A 13215-nucleotide genomic window follows, 5' to 3' on the forward strand; every position below is an offset into this window, starting at 1 on the left:
GGCACTGCGACACTGTGTAATAATGTGGGTTCTGCGACGCTCTCTGTGTAACAAGGCGGGCACTGCACCACTCTCGATGTAATAAAGAGGGCACTGCGACACTCTCTGTGTAATAAGGTGGGCACTTTGACACTCTTTGTGTAACAAGGTGAGTACTGTACCACTCTGTGTAAAAAGGAGGGCACTGTGACAATCTGTCATAATTTGGGCTCTGCAACACTCTCTATGTAATAAAGTGGGCACTGGGACACCCTGTAATAAGGTGGGCACTGGGACACTCTCTGTAATAAGGTGGACACTGCTCACTCTCTGTGTAATAAAGCTGGCACTGTGACACTATGTCTACTAAGTAAGGCACTGCGACACTGTCAACATAAAAAGGCAGGCACTGCAACACTTACTGTAATAATGCGGGCACTGCGACACTCTAATAAGGAGGGCACTGTGACACTGTTTAAGTATGCGTGCACTGCGACACTGTAATAAGGCGGGTAATGCATTAGTCTGTGTGTAATAAGGCAGGCACTGCAACATTCTCTGTGTAATAAGGTTGGCACTGTGACATTCTCTGTGTAGTAAGGTGGGCACTGGGACACTCTCTGTAATAAGGTGGGCACTGCGACAATCTGTTATAATGTGGGCTCTGCAACACTCTGTGTAATAAGACACTGGGACACTCTCTATGTAATAAGGTGGGCACTGCAATACTCTTTGTAATTATTTATTCATAAACAGTTTCTTATATAGCGCATACATATTCTGCATCGCTTTGGCACTGAGACACTTTGTAATAGTCACTTTGGCTCTGAGACACTTTGTAACACTCTCTGTAACACTGTGTAATAAGGCGGGCACTGCAATACTGTGTAATAAGGTGGGCACTGCGACACTGTGTAATAAGGTGGGCACTGTAACACTCTCTGTAACATTGTGTAATAAGGTGGGCACTGTGACACTGTCATAAGGTGGGCACTGCAACACTCTCTGCGTAATAAGATGGGCACTTCAACACTCTCTGTGTAATAAGGTGGGCACTGCAACACACTGTAATAAGGTGGGCATTGCAACACTGTGTAATAAGGAGGGCACTGCGACAATCTGTGATAATGTGGGCTCTGCGACACACTCTGTGTAATAAGGTGGGCACTATGACACTCTCTGTGTAATAAGGAGGGCACTGCAACACTGTGTAATAAGGTGGGCACTGCGACACTGTGTAATAATGTGGGTTCTGCGACACTCTCTGTGTAATAAGGCGGGCACTGTACCACTCTCTGTGTAACAAGGTGGACACTGTACCACTCTCTGTGTAATAAGGCGGGCACTGCACCACTCTCTATGTAATAAGGAGGGCACTGCAACACTCTCTGTGTAATAAGATAGGCACTTTGACACTCTCTGTGTAACAAGGTGGGCACTGTACCACTCTCTGTGTAATAAGATGGGCACTGTGACACTCTCTGTGTAATAAGGCGGGAACTGCACAACTCTCTGTGTAATAAGGTGGGCACTACGATACTCTGTATAATAAGGCGGGCACTATGACACTCTCTATGTAATTAGTCGGGCAGTGCGACACTCTGTGTGATAGGGCTGGCACTGGAAAATAGCCAGTTACCATGACGGCCTACGGGTCTTAAGCATGTGCAGTCTATCGATAATCGCCCAGTCTGCTACTTCGCAGAGTTTAAACAGAATAATGTCAGGCGCTCACCTGGTGTGAATTTATAGGTGCAGAGGGATATGTAAATGAGGTAGGATGCAATCTGGTGTATGAGAAATCGTTTATTATTAAGATGCAAATAAGTGATTGGAAATGTCATAAATGTCACCCATAGAGTCAGTGACCTGGAAATGTCGACAGGTCGGTACAGATAAGTCAATATGCAATGACCCCTGGTGGGAATGAGGGTGTCAGCATACCCCTTTTAACCATAAACCTCCTGTGGTGTATGTCTCATTGCATGTCATTATCAGATACATGTAATGAGACATAAACCACAGGAGGTTTATGGTTAAAAGGGTTCATTGCATATTGACTTATCTGTACCGACCTGTCGACATTTCCAGGTCACTGACTCTATGGGGGAAATTTACCAATATGAAAAACCTAGTTTTTCGTATTGGTATTTCCCCTACGGTTGCATACGACTGTTTAAGTCGTATGCAAAGTCGTGTTCCGGAGGATCAGTTACAAAGCAGTCAGATACGACTGCTTTGTAACCCTCCGATGGTGTAACAATTCGTATTAGCGGCCGAATATACGGCTGCTAATACGAATTATTTCTAGCAGTCTGCACGGAGTGCTGCAGTGTGTAAAAAAAAAATAGAAAAATAAATAAATAAAAAAAAAAAACGGCGTGGGGTCCCCCCCCCCCACAGCTGTAACCAGCACCAGGCTGACGGAGCCTGGAGCCGGTAATTAAAAATCAGGGAACCCGACAAATAGGGGTTCCCTGATTTTTAACAACCAGCCCCAGGCTCCAGGTCCGGGGCTGGTTCCCAAAATACGGGGGACAAAATGACTAGGGGTCCCCCGTATTTCAAGAACCAGTCCCAGGCACAACCAGCCAGCAGGGTAATGTCACAGCCGGGGGACACTTATGATATAAGGTCCCGCGGCCAAAACATTAACCCTACCGACCAGTCAGCCTGGCCCGGGGCCCTGGGGGAGTGGGGACCCCCCCAATGAAGGGGTCTACCCCCTCCAGGACTTACCTGACCAGGCTGAAGCCTGGTTCTGTCCCCGATGCCCCTGGGCGGTGGGCATCGGGCTGATTCAAGTGTAAAAAAAAGACTAATCTATTGTTTTTTACTGTGGCACTACAAGTGCCAGCAAGCTGGGACTTGGAGAACCACAAGTCCCAGCCTGCTGGGCATTAAAGGGCCCGCTGGCACTTGTAGTTCCACAGTTAAAAAAATAGTGCACAAAACACACTGACACACTTTTAAAATAAAACTTTAATACATACAAAGCCCACACATACTGATACTTAACTATCTTCTTTCCGTAGGTAGCCCTGATGTCCTGGTCCTGTGTCGTCGTCTTCTGGTCCTGTGTCGTCTTCTGGCTCCATGTCGACCGTCGCTGTCGCCGTTGCCATCCGGATCCGACGAAATCCATTTGGGAAGCTGTGGAAGGAAACCATACTCACCTGTCCCAGCGCGACGTAGTCCAGGAAAGTGTCTTGGCAAAAAAACAAACCGAGAACCCCGAATCCAGACCGGACTGAGAACCGCACAGTACTCTGTGTACATCGTGCGGCTCCGCCTCCCGAATGCCGCTATTGGCCGCCTTGCGGCCTAGCGGCCAATCAGGAGCAAGGCGGCCAATAGCGGCATTCGGGAGGCGGAGACATGGAGCCAGAAGACGACACAGGACCAGAAGTCGACGACACAGGACCAGGACATCAGGGCTACCTACGGAAAGAAGATAGGTAAGTATCAGTATGTGTGGGCTTTGTATGTATTAAAGTTTTATTTTAAGTGTGTGTCAGTGTGTTTTATTGTACTATTTTTAATACTGTGGCACTACAAGAGCCAGCGGGCCCTTTAACGCCCCGCAGGCTGGGACTTGTGGTTCTCCAAGTCCCAGCTTGCGGGGGAGGCTTGCTGGGACTCATAGTGCCCCAGTATTAGACAATAGTTAAATCTTTTTTTTACACCGCTATCAGCTCGATGCCCACCGCCCAGGGGCATCGAGGACAGCACCAGGCTTCAGCCTGGTCAGGTAAGTCCTGGAGGGGGGGGGACCCCTTCATTGGGGGGGTCCCCACTCCCCCAAGGCCCCTGGCCAGGCTGACTGGTCAGTAGGGATGAATGCTTTTGCCGGGGGGACTTGTATAAAAAGTCTCCCCCCGGCTGTGGCATTACCCTGCTGGCTGGTTGTGCCTGGGACTGGTTCTTGAAATACGGGGGACCCCTAGTCATTTTGTCCCCCGTATTTTGGGAACCAGCCCCGGACCTGGAGCCTGGGGCTGGTTGTTAAAAATCGGGGAACCCCTATTTGTCGGGTTCCCGGATTTTTAATTACCGGCCCCGGCTCCTTCAGCCTGGTGCTGGTTATGGCTGTGGGGGGGACCCCACGCCGGTTTTTTTTTTAATATTTATTTTTTTTACACCGCAGCCTGCACGGATCTGACTGATCCGTGCAGGCTAAAACGCAAATAGAACAGGAAAATGGTGTTCTATTTTCCTGTCGTATTTGCGTGGGTGTTTTAAACCACTTAGCAGCCGTATTATCAGTACGGCTGCTTAGTACATCAGGAACCACCATTCTTTTGAATGGTGATTTCTGTCGTATCCTATCGATGGTGTAGGACATTCGTATTTGTAACTACAAATACGAATGTCCCATCTTTAGGACTACGAATTGTTGTATTTTTGGGATTGTAAATCCCGAAAATACAAATTCGTAAAAAAAAGGTGTATTTCTCCCTACGAATACACCTTTTTTCTACGAATCCATTTTGGTAAATGTCCCCCTATATGTACATTTATGACATTTTCGGTCACTTATTTGCATCTTAATAATAAACGATTTCTCATATACCAGATTGCATCCTACCTCATTTACATATCCCTCTGCACCTATAAATTCACACCAGGTGAGCGCCTGACACTATAAATGGTCTAATGCCTCTTTATGCTGTATGTCACGTGACCAGTCATTCTTGTCATACTCCACCTCTGCCGATGTTGCTGATATCCATAGTAATTTTTATGACGTGCCCAAGCTAATACTTTGTAAATGAATTATTACATACCAATAATACATATTCATCCACTGTATGTGGAAAGTCAGGTTACTTTAGGCCTACTTCCAAAATACCTAGACAATGATTCAGATTTGTACGCAACGCCGATGCTCACGCAGCTGAGCACTTATGGGAAGACTGTGCACGTGACAAGGTTCTCTTCCGATGCCGCCTGCAGTCAGCAGCAAATATATAGCGCTATTTGAGGAAGGTGGGCCCCAAATCGGTCTTGCGTAGGATCCCATGAGGTCTATATCCGCCTCTGGTATGGTATAGCTCACAGACAATAGGCCTAATGATGCGTACACTTGGGTTGGCGGCTGCCAGTATCAATTGACTTTCAATCGGATGGCAGGGGGGTGGAGGCGGGTTATGCACGTTCCTGCACAGTCTTTTTTTGTTTTTATCTCGGGCCACATATTGTGATCAAATCAGGATCGGGCACGGGAAAACACTGTGCGATTTGCAGGGTCCAGCAATCAGGTACAGCCAGCCAGAGTGAAATCCTGCCCTGTGCAAGCCTGCAAATTGCTTAGCGCTGCATGTGACACTATCACAGGCCTGGATTATTACATAGCAATAAGACGGATGTTACAATGAGTAAAATAGTCAGAGCAGAGGCGGATTTACACCTCATGGGGCCTGATGGAAAATACCTGTTTGGGACCCTCCTCCCTCCAACTTTCCATAGCACTATATTTTGCTGCTGATTGGCATCAGTAGAGCAGCTTGGCATGTACGCAATCTACTGATAAATGCTCAACTGCGTGACCATCAGTATTGGAAGCCGGCCTAATACCTGTGTCACATTCACACAGTAATCTGACTGCAAAAGAGAAGGAAGAGGCGCTTGTTTGATGAAACTGATCAATTAGAAAATGAATACATACAATCACATAGAAATAAAAATAAAAAATATTGATAAAAAGCACTGAACATCCTAAGGTAAGAAAGGTGCATTTGACAAAATAACGGATGGATCTGGATCAGACTTGGTAAGGGAAACGGGTGAGGGTGAATGTCCTGTCTCAGCTGTAGTTAAGCGTGGCTTGATGCTGGATTATAGTAATGTCAGAGACGCCCAAATGGGGCTGATAATTACCCAAAGCCACTAGAGGATTTCCATCTCTTGGGATCGCATTGCATAAAATGTCCTCAAAGCTGTACGGCTGTATGACCAGTGGGTAGATTTGTAATCCAAGTGGTATTGCTGGTGGCTAGTTGTATTGCTTGTGCTCCCGATGTTTGGAGACAACCAAATGTATAGATGAAACCAGCAGCTGGAGAGAGTCCCAGTCCGCTTAAAGAAGATTGAAGTGTAAAGTCTGGTCCATACAGGGGGGGGGGGGGTTGTTTCCTACATGGGATTGACAACTCCATTATTAAGTGGCAGCTATTAACAAGGCACCCCTGGTAGCGCCTGCTAGTGCACCCCAGGGAGCACACCCCCTTCCTACAGTAATCTGACTGCCTGTTATACTTTACATACTTTTTTATCCTATCAAAGAACATCAAAGGGACTTTGGGAGTGTGAGCAGGTCCATGTGATGTCATGACATCATGCGGTAGTCCTACAATACTCCTCTATGAATGGTTTGGATGGCCAGGATATCTTTATGGGGCCCCCCTGGGACCTGCTGGGCCCTAGGCAGGTGCCTACATTGCCTTGTGGAAAATCCGCCTCTGAACCAGAGGGGTTCTGTTGGGTAATATCTAGCTTCCTTTAATCCAGGAATATCTGGGAGGCTCCTGCAATTGGTTCTTACTGACTGTGTACAGGTAGCAGAGAGAGATGTTGGCGTGATTCATGTGGCCCACACATACACCCACAACACATTAGCCGTCATAGAAGGGTGCACGTATGCCTGTATTATTACAGTGTCATTAAGTAACTACAATGTAACAGTAATCCTTACAGAAGTGTAGGTGTAGCAGTATAGGAGATGTAAGACTACAGAGGGGAGGGAGGTGTTAGGCACTAAGGGGGTAACGGTTTGGCTTTGATGGGGAGGCGGGGGTTTAGGCTGCAGGCAGGGCCGGCGCTCACCTGCTCCAGGGGGGCTGATCCGGCTGCCGCCGCTATGCTCCGTTGGGGGTATGATGCGACCGCAGCATCTCACTCCACCGGGGGGAGTTAGAGATGCGGCTCCGAATGGGCTCGAGAGATGTGGCTGCGGCCCCTATCTATGAGTTGGCTCCAGGGGTGGCGGTGTGGCTCACTCACCTGCTCCCAGGTGCTTTCCTCCTGCTCTCCTCGGCGTCGGCGGGACATTTCCTGCTGCTGCTCCTCCTGCAGCTCATTACCGCCCTCCAGTGGCCGGCTCCCTAGGCAAATGCCTTAAGCTGCCTAGTGGTGGCGCCGGCCCTGGCTGCAGGTAGGGCAGGTTGTGGGGGTTAGAATATGTACCACCCAGTTGTCAGGACTCTGCACATCAGGATGCCACTGTCGGTCCTCTGACTGCCAACATACCAAGCGCTGGGATGCTTATACCATCCCAAATGAAGACACGATGGAGCCATGGATATAGGATTGGCCGAGCCAAGTTTGGGGCTCATCCACAGATGCCACTGAAGGGTTTGTGTACATGGGTATATGTAACACCCCGCCCTAAATATTTTGTTCAGGACTGACGGGGAGTTCAAGGGAAATCTTAAGATCACAGATCTTTGTAGGTCGTGGGCAACTTTACTCTCAGCATCCAGGTGAAGGTATTGTGTAACAAGTACCAGCCTGTCCTCTAGATGCCGGTGCCCGCACGATTGCCTCCCCCCCCCTTCCCCCCGGCAATTTCACCTCTCTGGTGTCTTAGGTCTGCGGGTCCCTGTACGTGAAGCTATGGGGCAGCTGACATCTGCTGACCAACCACAGCCTGTCTATAACTTTCTAGGATGCAATAGAGAAAAGAGCGACTGAATCTGATTGGTTGCTATGGGCAACATCACCTCTTTTTATTTTTAGAAGGTCTAGTATATTTACCCCATAGGGGCCTGAGTCAGACATTCCATCAAGGGCCTGATTCTGGTTCACTTGCAAAAGCAAATTCTCTCTCTAATGGACAAAACCATGTGCACTGCAGGTGGGGCAGATGTAACATGTGCAGAGTTAGATTTGGGTGTTATATTGTTTCTGTGCAGGGTAACTACTGGCTGCTTTATTTTTACACTGTGATATAGTCAGCATGGACACTGTATCAGTGTACCGCGTCCCCTTGCTATGCTCGCCATGCTTCGGGCGTGGTGATTTGCTGCACTTGGCACACTATAGTATTCTCCCTCCATGCCCTGGTGTATAGTAGGGTATGGTATACCGCCTGGTTTGTACAAAAAAGGTGAAAAACTCATGTTGACCTGTTGACCTTCCCATTGTTGTCCTAATGCTTGTGTTGACCTGTTGACCTTCCCATTGTCGTCCTAATGCTTGTGTTGAACTTTTGACCTTCCCATTGTCGTCCTAATGCTTGTGTCGACCTGTTGACTTTCCCATTGTCATCCTAATGCTTGTCTTGAACTGTTGACCTTCCCATTGTCGTCCTAATGCTTGTGTTGACCCTGTCGGACCTGATTTACAGATGGCGCAGGCCTTATGCTTGCTGGCGAATCGCCAGCAGCATGCTGCTGGCGATCCGCCAGCAACACGGCGCGCCATCTGACTGAGACGCGCGTGCGTCCCCCACGCACGCGCGTCTCAGTATCCGGGCGGCCGGCCGGCGAGGCGGACGCAATACTGTCCGCCTCCCGCTCGAGGGGGGCTGGGGGGACCCGAGGAGGCTGTGGGGGGGTGCGGGCGCCCGGTGTGGGCACCGGGCGACCGAGGGCAGCACCGTCGGAAGGGGACGCGCGCGCACCTCGTGCGCGCGCGTCCCCTTCCGACACACAGATGGCGCGGGAGCAGGGAATGGCGATGGCGACGCCATCGCCATCCCCTGCAAAGATGAGCCCGGCCCCATCTGTACCTTGAACTCCCCCGGCAGCTCCCCGGGAGGGCTCCATCTAACTTGGCACTTAATGGCGGGTGCTGCTGGGGGAGTTCAAGCGAAATCGGATGCTAAAAGCCCCAACGATGTTGCGCTGATGAGATTTATCTTATGCGCTTCATATAAGATCTCTGGGGTCTGATCCGCTGCATACGGGATTGCGGATTGTTGCAATCCCGGCCACAAATCGACAATCCACGGGCGTTTTCGCGGCCATGCCCCCTTTGCGCCGATCGGCAGGCGGGACATTGTTCAGCTGTCGGGCTGACCGCAAACGGGCCAGGATCACGGCTGTCGGCAGGGATCGACAGCCGTGATCCTAGATTGAATACCGCCCTAAGTCTGGTTGTTGGCCAGTCCTTGGCAGTTGTCAGCCACGATTACTTGATATTTTAAATAAAATTGATACGTGCAATGTCTTACTATATAACATGTTTCTGTATAGAGGCCACAATAGTGTTATAATATGTATGTTATTCACGGGTGTCATTTGTTCCTTTTTCTGCAGGGTTCTGGCTTATCCCCATGTAATACTCCTGGTGCCCATCAATGCTGTGGAATACAGAAGAGTGATGGGTGGAACGCAGATCCTGGCTACGTGGCCGTGAACCCTGAAGTGTGGCTGTTGGACTTTCAGGGGTGGGTTTCTGGTGAGAAAACGGGATAGCAGACACTGAGGGGTACTTATGGGGGTAAGTGTCTCTGATTCTCTGTTGGTCTGATATCTGCAGTTGCCATGAGAATGGGGCTACGTCCCCAAAAGCACTAGGCTATGCTGCTTGTTTGAATACAATCTGTTGTACTAGTACCTGACTGAGACGCAGCGGGCACCTGCAGCTGTTTGTGCGCACACACATTCAATATTTTACTAATTGATATGAATATATTTAGTTACTAATCATTTATTTTAATGTCAATATATGGAAATACCCCCATGAAAATCCTGCATTTGACCCTTGTGGAGTGTAGGGGGCATATAGTGTACTGATGTAGTGCGGAGTACAGGAGGTATATAGTGTACTGATGTAGTGTGGAGTGTAGGGGGCATATAGTGTACTGATGTAGTGTGGAGTATAGGGAGCATATAGTGTACTGATGTAGTGCGGAGTACAGGGGGTATATAGTGTACTGATGTAGTGTGCAGTATAGGGGGCATATAGTGTACTGATGTAGTGCGGAGTATAGGGGGCATATAGTGTACTGATGTAGTGTGAAGTACAGGGGGTATATAGTGTACTGATGTAGTGTGGAGTACAGGGGGCATATAGTGTACTGATGTAGTGTGGAGTATAGGGGGGCATATAGTGTACTGATGTAGTGTGGAGTGTAGGGGGCATATAGTGTACTGATGTAGTGTGGAGTGGGCATATAGTGTACTGATGTAGTGTGGAGTGGGCATATAGTGTACTGATGTAGTGTGGAGTGTAGGGGGCATATAGTGTACTGATGTAGTGTGGAGTATAGGGGGCATATAGTTTACTGATGTAGTGTGGAGTATAGGGGGCATATAGTGTACTGATGTAGTGCGGAGTACAGGGGGTATATAGTGTACTGATGTAGTGCGGAGTATAGGGGGCATATAGTGTACTGATGTAGTGTGGAGTATAGGGAGCATATAGTGTACTGATGTAGTGCGGAGTACAGGGGGCATATAGTGTACTGATGTAGTGTGGAGTATAGGGGGCATATAGTGTACTGATGTAGTGTGGAGTATAGGGGGCATATAGTGTACTGATGTAGTGTGGAGTGTAGGGGGCATATAGTGTACTGATGTAGTGTGGAGTGGGCATATAGTGTACTGATGTAGTGTGGAGTGGGCATATAGTGTACTGATGTAGTGTGGAGTGTAGGGGGCATATAGTGTACTGATGTAGTGTGGAGTATAGGGGGCATATAGTTTACTGATGTAGTGTGGAGTATAGGGGGCATATAGTGTACTGATGTAGTGCGGAGTACAGGGGGTATATAGTGTACTGATGTAGTGCGGAGTATAGGGGGCATATAGTGTACTGATGTAGTGTGGAGTATAGGGAGCATATAGTGTACTGATGTAGTGCGGAGTACAGGGGGCATATAGTGTACTGATGTAGTGTGGAGTGTAGGGGGCATATAGTGTACTGATGTAGTGTGGAGTATAGGGGGCATATAGTGTACTGATGTAGTGTGGAGTATAGGGGGCATATAGTGTACTGATGTAGTGTGGAGTATAGGGGGCATATAGTGTACTGATGTAGTGTGGAGTATAGGGGGCATATAGTGTACTGATGTAGTGTGGAGTATAGGGGGCATATAGTGTACTGATGTAGTGTGGAGTATAGGGGGCATATAGTGTACTGATGTAGTGTGGAGTATAGGGGGCATATAGTGTACTGATGTAGTGTGGAGTATAGGGGGCATATAGTGTACTGATGTAGTGCGGAGTACAGGGGGCATATAGTGTACTGATGTAGTGCGGAGTATAGGGGGCATATAGTGTAGTGATGTAGTGCGGAGTACAGGGGGCATATAGTGTACTGATGTAGTGCGGAGTACAGGGGGCATATAGTGTACTGATGTAGTGTGGAGTACAGGGGGCATATAGTGTACTGATGTAGTGTGGAGTACAGGGGGCATATAGTGTACTGATGTAGTGTGGAGTATAGGGGGCATATAGTGTACTGATGTAGTGTGGAGTACAGGGGGCATATAGTGTACTGATGTAGTGCGGAGTACAGGGGGCATATAGTGTACTGATGTAGTGTGGAGTGTAGGGGGCATATAGTGTACTGATGTAGTGTGGAGTATAGGGGGCATATAGTGTACTGATGTAGTGTGGAGTATAGGGGGCATATAGTGTACTGATGTAGTGTGGAGTATAGGGGGCATATAGTGTACTGATGTAGTGTGGAGTATAGGGGGCATATAGTGTACTGATGTAGTGTGGAGTATAGGGGGCATATAGTGTACTGATGTAGTGTGGAGTATAGGGGGCATATAGTGTACTGATGTAGTGTGGAGTATAGGGGGCATATAGTGTACTGATGTAGTGTGGAGTATAGGGGGCATATAGTGTACTGATGTAGTGCGGAGTACAGGGGGCATATAGTGTACTGATGTAGTGTGGAGTATAGGGGGCATATAGTGTAGTGATGTAGTGCGGAGTACAGGGGGCATATAGTGTACTGATGTAGTGCGGAGTACAGGGGGCATATAGTGTACTGATGTAGTGTGGAGTACAGGGGGCATATAGTGTACTGATGTAGTGTGGAGTACAGGGGGCATATAGTGTACTGATGTAGTGTGGAGTATAGGGGGCATATAGTGTACTGATGTAGTGTGGAGTACAGGGGGCATATAGTGTACTGATGTAGTGTGGAGTGTAGGGGGCATATAGTGTACTGATGTAGTGTGGAGTATAGGGGGCATATAGTGTACTGATGTAGTGCGGAGTATAGGGGGCATATAGTGTACTGATGTAGTGCGGAGTACAGGGGGCATATAGTGTACTGATGTAGTGTGAAGTATAGGGGGCATATAGTGTACTGATGTAGTGTGGAGTATAGGGGGCATATAGTGTACTGATGTAGTGCGGAGTACAGGGGGTATATAGGACCTTATTCATATCCATTTGGTCCTCTGTGCATTCACATTTTCTGCGCATGCTTAGAGACACCGTATCGCCGACCATCGAATGATTTCCCCCTGCCTGCAAATGGATGAGTATGTAAATCATCCATTCGCAGCCATGCACGGGGGGGGGGGGGTTTGGGGGGGGGCTCACTGTGGACAGCACTCTGATTTCACAGCCTTGAGAGTCAATGAGAACAATGTACATAGGGGGTTATTCTGTTTGGTACGGTGGGACCGTATACGGGCGGATCAGGCTTTTTTTTTCATCTGCGCATGCGTATCTTTCGCAATGCGCATGTGCGGCGACCTCACACTGCTTACGGACGGGTCTCTCCGTGCGAAAAAACCTGTCCGCAGGAGCACGGTCATTGTGGGCGGCATGTGGGCGTTTTTATGGGAGCGGCCGGAATAATGAGGAAAACTGGGCATAATAAACATGGGCGTACACGGGGGTGTGCACACAAAATGCACGGTGCCACAACCTCCTCGATCGGCGAACGCACCGTGCATTTTGGCCCAAAAACAGGCGGACACCAAAGATTGCTCCAGACCACCCCTAGAGATACCGCATGAGATCAGACGCCTGGGTCTGCTAATTAACGCTGATTACTAGTCAAACACATACACCTGAATGTAATAAGCAATGCTGCAGGCTATTAAGTGAAAACCATTATTTCACTACCTGCAAGCCACACACAGCCCTCAAACACATTGGAAGCATATCTTTCTACACTTCAACATGTAAAGGTTGGTTTAATCTTAGCTAATATTCATTCTAATACCTGGTTATATATGTCCAGGTACTTATTTTATAACCATCTACACCCATTCAGTAAGTGTTTTTCTCTTTCAATGGTCCTGGTGACACAGCTCAA

This window comes from Crinia signifera, chromosome 8 (assembly GCF_055691185.1).
Source record: "Crinia signifera chromosome 8, ASM5569118v1, whole genome shotgun sequence".
In the NCBI taxonomy this organism is placed as follows: Eukaryota; Metazoa; Chordata; class Amphibia; order Anura; family Myobatrachidae; genus Crinia; species Crinia signifera.